At 34.9% G+C, this 9,195-nt stretch overlaps 2 pseudogenes; both read left to right on the top strand.

The window, feature by feature from the left end:
• Positions 1 to 1,134: 1,134 nt before the first annotated feature.
• Positions 1,135 to 3,767, top strand: LOC120114738 (annotated as a pseudogene).
• Positions 3,768 to 5,528: 1,761 nt separating this feature from the next.
• Positions 5,529 to 8,904, top strand: LOC120114755 (annotated as a pseudogene).
• The last annotated feature ends 291 nt before the right edge of the window (positions 8,905 to 9,195 follow it).

Below are 9,195 nucleotides of genomic sequence, written 5' to 3'. Positions count from 1 at the left end.
AAATTATTTTTATCCACATTATTTTTCCTGCCAAATAAAATTTTCGTGTCCGGACGAAAACCGGCTACAACAAGATCATCCCCACTGAATCTCCCATCCTTCAAATATCTACACCATTCTCAGTTCTTTCATAACTTAATCAGTCCCATTTATTTGAAATACAATTGTATTCAACGTGTTCTTAGTTAGTACAATAAATCTATCCATTTTAATTCTATCTTAAACTTTTCATTCGATCAGAACTCCATCTAATTAAAATTTGATAATAAAGATTTAAATATCAAAACTCGCCTAATCAAATTTAAAAATGAATTGGATAAGTAACTCAAAATGACTCAAATATGGGTGTCAAACCCGAATTATAAAATCTTAAATGATTCAAAACTAAAATAAATTAGGTATAATGTCAAAATTAGCCTTCAATACTTATTTGAATGATAATTTTAGCCTATATTCTTCTTTTTGGGAGCATTTTAACCCATATCATTTTAATTTTTGGTTAAATTGATCCATAAATAATTAATTAATTAATTAACGATCAATGCATGTTACTGATGTGATATTTTTACATGCACTTAATTGCTAACACAACATATGATACATTGCATCTTGGGTAACGTAGCATGCGACACATCCATAATTAAGCAAACGTGAAAATATCACATCAACAACATGCATTGATCGCTAATTAACTAACGATTTAAATACACGATGGATCAATTTAAAAAAAAATTAAAATATTGAAGATTAAAGTGCTCAGAAAAGAATAGAGACCAAAATATCACCTAAGAAAACATTGAGAATTAATTTAATATTAATTAAATAAATTAAACGAGAAAATCAGATTTACAAACTCAAATCGAAAATAACTTGAACCGCAACCAACATAAACTGATACCACAATGACCCAAACATAAAATAACTTAAGCTTGAAATTAAATCAAATCTAAAATGACTTGAACTTAAAATATTAATAAGAAACAAATTAAAAATAATCCCGACAAGATGTATCTTAAAAATTTAAATCCAAATTACCAAACAAATCAACTCGACTCACCCAAATGCATCGAAAAGACGGGCTACAAGAGCAACCATTTTAGGCCCGAGTATTAAAGATTAATCGGGTGAATTTCTTAGTGCGCGATCCAACATCAGATCACTAGCCTAGTTATTCAATGCCAAGAACCTATCAGTGACCCAGGCAACATGAAAAGGGCATCTTTTTCTTTGGCGTTCTCTTTTTTCTGTCTTGAAGAAGATGAAAAGAAGAAAACCCTTCTTAAAATAACAGTCCAGGGAAGGATAAATACACTGGGGGAAATCAAGTTTCTACTGGAAGCAAATAGCAAATCGGGACGGTTTTGTAGGGGAAAATGTTCAGGAACAAGTACGATACCGACGTCACTACATGGAGCCCGTCGGGGCGGTTGTTCCAAGTGGAGTACGCCATGGAGGCCGTTAAACATGGCTCAGCAGCAATTGGACTCCGATCCAGGACCCATATTGTATTGGGCTGTGTCAACAAGGCTAACTCCGAGTTGTCTTCCCACCAGAAGAAGATCTTCAATGTTGACGACCACATCGGCGTCGCCATCGCCTGTCTCACTGCCGAAGGCCGCGTCCTCTCTCGGTATATGCGAAACGAGTGTATCAACTACATCTTAACGTACGAGTCGCCGCTTCCTGTGGGCCGACTCGTCTTCCAACTCGCCGATAACGCCCAGGTCTTTAATCTCTCAATTAAATCTCCATTCTTTATTGTAGTTTAACTTGGTGGTCTTGATTTAGGGCTTTTCAGAAATGGTAAATTCTTTGAGGTGTACTCTGCTAAAGTCTTGGCAAGTGTGAGGTTTTTGAGTATTGATTTGGAGCAAACTATAAGTAAATAGCATTACCCAAGTGCATTATTGCTGAAGTGGCAGATGATTAACAATGTAAAATGATAACCGAATGTCCAATACGGAATATAAGAAAATGAAATGGATAATGACGATTAATATTATGCAAATAACAAATGTTTACAACTGAGGAATTTCAATCTTGTGGTTTTTGTATTCCATAATTGAGTTAGCGATAACTGAATGTTGTGGATAAGAGTTTGAGCATATCTGCCATCAAGTGACCTGGGCAAAAAAGCTTATATTTTCTCTTTCTTAATGACCAAAAACTTCATTGTACAAAGCTTGTTAGAGAACTAAAAAGTATGGTTTGAAAAAGAATGCTGTTATGAGTGCCTGCCTATGACTTTTAATTGAACATCATCTGTGTGCTTATGCTTAAAGTGCCGGTGTTATGTGATCAGGTAGCATTTAACTTGAACTCATAACAACTTAGTATGGATTGTGTATACTGTGTTGATGTTAGAGAAGATATTGTTAGTGCTATGGCATTAAATGATGTGAAGTCTTTGAGGTTCATTGTAGTTAGCTACAAGAAGTTTGATGTATGATCTCTGTTTTCTGATGACACTTTAATAGCTACTTGAAAGTCTTTTGAAGTTTCTCTTTTGTTTCTTTTCTTCAATGTTCTGCTTATTTAATTCACTGCCCTAATTTTGTAAATCTGCCAAAAGTAATAGGAGCATTTTCTTGATTCAGTTACGTATTCGAATGTCTTATATTATTTGTGTATCTTCGTTTCTGGCATTATGCAGCAGGGTTTCAAATCGCGGTCGCATTTTCGGTTATTTCGGATATACCATGATTGCGGCCGCCGCGGGTAACTCGGACGGCGGCGAAACCGCTATATCGCGGCCGAAATCGCGATCGCGGACCGTTTTTTAAAACCCTGTTATGCAGCGAACTTCTATTTTCTGGTGTTCAATTTGTAACCCCAATTTAAAACTCTTTTCAAAACACGGAGGGCATTTCATAATTCGGAGGTCTCCCACGGAAGCTGCTCTCAACCTGGTATTGGGGGCAGCCTACTATCCTACCTCCCCTTTACCCCATTATATATGGGAATAAGGGTCAGCTAATTTTCTTATAGAAAACAGAACCTACTGGTTTTCTTGAAAGTTGAAGCATCTCTTTTTAGAACTAACACAATACTGTTATTTGTTTCTATAATTGAAAAGGGGGAACTGCTTTTGTTTTTGGTACCAGGTCTGCACCTAACGCTCTTAGAAACGACCTTATGGTGTGGGTTTGTTGGTAGCTGGCTTGGATGAATCAGGAGCTCATCTCTATTATAACTGCCCAAGTGGAAATTACTTCGGAGTACCAGGCTTTTGCCATCGGATCACCCTCACAAGCTGCAAAGACATACTTGGAACGCAGGTTTGAGAATTTACCAATGCATCACGGGATGATCTGGTCAAGGATGTTCTTATGGCAATAAGGGAGACCCTGCAAGGAGAAACCCTAAAAGTCTCTGTATGTATGATTGCTGTGGTAGGGGCCGGAGAGCCGTTCCATATTTTGGATCAGGGAACCGTACAACAAATGATCGATGAATTTGAGATTGTGGGACAGAAAGAAAGTCCTGCTGCTGAGCCTGATGCTGCTGCAGGACAGGATGCATCAGCCGAGCCTGAGCAGGGTGCTGCTGCTGGCAAAGGCGTCGCCCCAATGGATATTTGAGGATGGAAGAAATAGCGTCCCGGCCTTCTAGATGAGTTTTTCTAGCACGTACTTGGAAATTTGGATCGGTCATTGTAGACATTATTGTGCTGGATGTTTCCTTCTTTCTTATGCAAGATTATCTTTTACCCATTGGTTAAAAAATGCATGCTATCTCGAGCTGAGACTTGAAAGTACATTTACATTTATACTGAGATAGTCTCATTGAAGTAGTCGACTTATTTGTGACTGCCATTTGGTGCACGTCTCTTTGAAGACCATTAATGTGATTGACTCAAATTTGCATCCGGGCCAAAGGTGCTGCCCACATGAAACTACCTATGTTTTCCTAGTTTTAGAACTGAGAGTATAAAGCTGAAATTAAAATGGCATCAAATTCCTGGAAGCTATTGAACTTTGACTTTAATGGATTCAAATCTTTCCTTTGTCCCGAAAACGTGATTGTGCAATCGAGTAAAATCTGATTCTAAAAGGGTTTTTTAAATTTTAAAATTTCAAATAAAATAATTTGTTATTTGAGTTTTCAAATCAATTTGAATAAATAATTTTAGTTAAATAGTTTATTTTAGATTCGAATTGGACAATTCGAGTAATTTGAGTTAACTTGAAAATTCTGAATAATTAATTAACTATAATTTATTGGTTTTTTTGCTTGATTTTGATGAAGAATGCCATTGGTGGCGGTGATTGTCATAAACTTGGAAGAATTCTGTAGAAGAAAATTAGAAAGAAATACTCATTAGATTTTTCATGTTTGAGGTACACCTCTTCTTTCTTTATTTATGCTCTCTCCTTCTTGTAAAAACAGACCAAGTGTGTTAGCCTTTTTGGAACCTTGTTTCGTTCCTGCTGACTCATTCTCAAATGTTGCAGACGATATCATAAGCTGCTGGTCTTTTAATAACATTGCCCCTAACTAACAACACAACCACAACCGATTGATCTAGTGGGATGAGACAATAAATCTTTTAATAAAGGTTCAATTCAGAATCGGTTTCTACCGCGTTATCAACCTCGATCATCAATGGAAGCGTGTAGCTGGAAAAGTTTCATGCATCAAAGACACATCTCCAAACATCTGTATAGTGGGGATGGTGTCAAATAATAAACATTTTGTAAATTAATTTAGAAATTTGATTCAAGTTCATTTCTTGGATCAATTTACTTGAATTTTATACAGTTAAAACTCTATAAATTAATAATGTCAGGACCGGAGAAATTTATTAATTTAGAGAGTTATTAATTTATCGATAAATTAATAATTATTAATTTATAGAGTTTTTAAGTAATTATACTGTACATACCAAACAAAAAGGCAAATTGGTCTATGTCTCTTAGAATTACGTTGCAAGAGATGAGTTAAATTAATAATGAGCTCCAAATAGACTTGAACTTTAAAGAAAAACAGACAACTATTGAATTATATTTCAATAGAGTAATATATTTTTTTCAGTTTCTATGAATTATTAATTTATGATTTTCTTGAGACTGAAAATTATAAAAGGATTTTACGAAAAATTATTATCTTATTATTTTATTGAATTTTTCAATTTTTTACATTGGTCTAAGTCGAGATCGAATAAATTTATTATTTTAGGGAGTTTATTAATTTACCGAGTGTTAATTGACTTTGGGGAGATGATGCGAAATGCCCGATGGAATGGCTTAATCATTGGATAACAACTCACCTACCAACAGTAATCTCCATGAGTTTTTTCCTTTTTGTTTGTTATTGACTTTGATTAGTTGAGAGCAAAAAAAATATTTCAATTTGAATATTCGAGTTATTAATTAATACAAGTTTTATATTAGTATTGTTCCTTAAACATGGCCAGCTAATTGTTGAAGTTTTTTCTGCCTGGCATTTCTCCCCCTCTCAAAAACCTTAAGCATTAAAGCTCTCTAACAAGCAAAAACTAATCATATTTCATATAGAGAGAAGAAAAAATGGGTGATAGAATCTTTGTGGTGATATTCTTCTTCTGGGCAGCTCTCACCATTATCACACCAACACTTGTTCTCTTGTCAGAATCCTCCAAACCCTTTCTGGATACCAATGGTAGGAGCTTAAAATCTCACTTCTTCTAGTGTTTTGTCTCTGAATGTTTTGCTTTACGATTTGCAGGTCAGGTAAGTGAGGGAATCAAGGATAGGAGAATGATTGGATATGGAGTGAAAAGATCATGCAATTCAAGCACATCTTCGATTCAGATGAAGGCGGCGTCATCCACAATCGACCACAAATGGAGCTGGCTTCAACAACTTGAAGGCTTAGTCAGCAGAGTATTTCAAAAAGCAATGGGGCTGTTGATCAGTACCAGCTAAATTCAATCATAAACCTTCCAGGCAAGCGTACGTTTCAATCCCACACACAAGATCATCAGGTTTATGTTTGTCGAGTCCATTGCTGTAAAAAGAATAAGAGAGCAAAATTTCAGATATCTTGACATTGTATACCAAAAACAAGAATTACATACAGTAGGATTTGTTATATATGACAGAGATCATTTTTATGAGAGATAAGAAAGAGGACGTTTTACATTGACAGCATCATCTACAGATTGTCCTGGTGTGAATTGTCTAAGCTTCAGAGAATAAGGTTAGTTGAGGATGCTGACGGATGATGATTTGTTAGTTCTAACTAATGATTCCAATAATAAGTGTTGGAGATATATATTAATATATATTTTATGTTGTTAATCAGAGTTATCCAGGCCATAGGCTTTGAACAACTTTAAACTGGCAATTACTGAAAATTTTAAATTCCTACATATTTTAAATATTTTTTATTAATAATTTATTTCCATCTTCTAAAATTTTATAAATTCAGCCCTTAAAAATTTATAAGTCGACTCTTAACCTAAAATCCGAGACCAAGAATCTTATTGCAATTGCAAGGTTTATTATTTTGTTCCATATAGGGCTAGGTTATTTGTTATTGCGATCGTTTTATCAAAACTAACAAGCGTATGAATTCTACACTGGGAGATGGATTTCACACAATTTTCGAACCTTGAATATAGTGCTTACGTAAGTATTATTATCAGTAAATGAGTAATTGTTGACTAATTATTGCATCAATAATGAGTAAAATTGGTTAAATAATGATTTTGGAGAACATATTTTCTCTTATAAGCTGTTAGAAAAATTATTTTTTTTCATCTAGTGTGAATGTTAATAGTGTCACATGAAAGTCATCCGGATCACCTAACAACTTATGGAAACTGTCCTAAAGACCCGATAACTTCTTCAAACTGCATGTATGCTCGTAAACTACATCTTCCCGAAAGATGTCGTATCTTATATAAATCTTTCAGAAGTTGTTGAGTTTTCTAAACGTTTTCCGAAAATCGTCAAATAATCTAGATGTCTTTAATGAGATATTGCAATATTTACGCTAAATAAAAAATAATGTTCACATCATTTTAGATGAGAAAATCCTTTTTCTAAAACATTATTTGACAGACTGCCATCAGTAATGCTATTGTGTATTAACAGATTAAGAGAAACTCAAATTGCGAAGAAATTAATTGAATTAATGTTCGTGGACCCTAGAAAGTTCAGGGTCATAACTTGTAATTAGACCATTAAATCATTAGTTGAAGCTTTTGCCGCTGCTTTCCTGCGTTTTTCCACAACCTTTTTCCTTGTAGGCCCTCTCCTTGGGCTTTAATGGTGCTGAAGGATCTACTCAAAAAAAAAAAAAAAGATATGGTGCTGAACTGCTGAAGGTGTTTCTGTAGTTGCGCCAGTAATAGGAGCAACTTGTTTTATCTCAGGTGATTCCTTGAAGGCTTTACTGCAACACCAGATCATTATAAGAAATAATCTGGATTCTTAAGGTAAGATTGTATCATGTCTTGTCTGGCAGGGACAGCATCTGGTGTTTCTCCATTGTTGCCTTCATGTTTACCTACGTTCCATGTCTCTCTTATTCTTTTCTTGGATGATGGAAGGCAAGGAAAGAACCCCAAAAAAGCACCCCAAAAAAGCACATTGAATCAATAACAGAAAGTTTTCCTTTGGTACAAGGCAATATTCTTGGATAGAAAAGGACAAGTCCAGGTCAGCTTCATTGTGATTTGTCAAAAGGATCACTTCCATTGTACCAACAGAAGCTGCTCTTCTAAGTTATGCAATTCAGCATTTATAACGTAAAGTCTATATATGTATCTGATAATCATTGATTTACAGTGGCACTATGATGCAAGGACTAAGATCCTGCTGGCAGGAAAAGATTAAAGTAGCAATTCTAAGAAATTCAGGAGGCAATAATAACACTAAAAGCATGTTGTCACGTATGAGATGTGTCACCGTCACGGTCTCATCGAGTCACGGAAATGGAAGAGAAGGGATTATAGAACATCACCGTAGCTGATGTACTGCTGACAAAAGAAGACGACACCATCGGTCTTGGCTTTCGTGTCACGTCAATGACGATGTTGCTGATGCCATGAAGAATGTAAATATCTGGTCTGGAAAATACCGTTATTAAAAAGAAACAAGCAAAATTTTGCCGATGGCACAACATAACATTGGGTCACTAGTCGTGCTAAAACCGGGACATCACCAATATATTGCAGGAATCATCACAGAAAGATGTAAAAGAAGTGGTTAGTTTAGTAAACTACCCGAGGAAGATCATCTCAGTACAAAATTTTCTTTCCATCTTTTGAGACGTTTTTTGATTTGGTAGACTACCTGACGATGATCATTGGACTAGGAAGATCACCTAAATACACCAGAGTGGGGAAATCATGACTGATGAGGTATTTTCTCTCCTTCCAAACACTTCCTTTTTCTTTCTTTCTTTATTCATTTTTCTTCCCAACGTTAAACCTGGCATTTATGAAACAGAAGAATCTAATTACAGTGAAATCTGATACAAGCATTCCTCAAGCAATTCAATTTATGATAGGTAAATAATGCGTATTACATTGCATGGTGGTTATTTATGCAAGTCTGAACTCAGTTTCTCTTTGATTTATGGCATAAACTATCCCTTAATAATGGTCCCAGACAATCACATATTCTTTTGCTGGTTTTGGTATTGAAAGGGTATCGGTGTTTGTTTTGATAGTGTTCTTTGAGGTGTACCTTGCTCCTAGTTAAGAGTACTCTTTTCTTCCATTCAGGCTTAAGGAGGTTTTTAACGAGTCTCTTAACTTAGGTTTATTTTATAAATAAAGATTTATCTGCCGATAATAAAAAAATGGGAGAATTGTGGGCATGGTTTCTATAGTAGACTGTCCAGGCAGTGGTGGAACAACAAAATGGAGAATTGAAGCGACTCAACGACTTCAATTAAGGGGATTACTACTAAAGTTACACCTCCATTAAAGTCGAAAATTGTATTGTACTCAATTGGAAGACAGTTCATGTACATTAATTTGAAATAATTTTATCCTACTATATTTAATTTCATGTTTTAGTCCAAATCATTAACAATGATAAAATGCGACTATAACTTGGAATTTAATTATATTTTAAAAAAATTCTACATCAATCTACTAATAAAATCATTTAACTATAAGAGCATTTAGCGATTTAAAGCGACTGTAAGGAAATCAAATTATGTCATAAATTGAAGTAATTGACGTTAAAGTTTACCATC

This window comes from Hibiscus syriacus, unplaced genomic scaffold (genome assembly GCF_006381635.1).
Source record: "Hibiscus syriacus cultivar Baekdansim isolate YM2019G1 unplaced genomic scaffold, ASM638163v2 tig00110243_pilon, whole genome shotgun sequence".
NCBI lineage: Eukaryota > Viridiplantae > Streptophyta > Magnoliopsida > Malvales > Malvaceae > Hibiscus > Hibiscus syriacus.
This window is presented reverse-complemented; position numbering and strand designations above follow the sequence as displayed.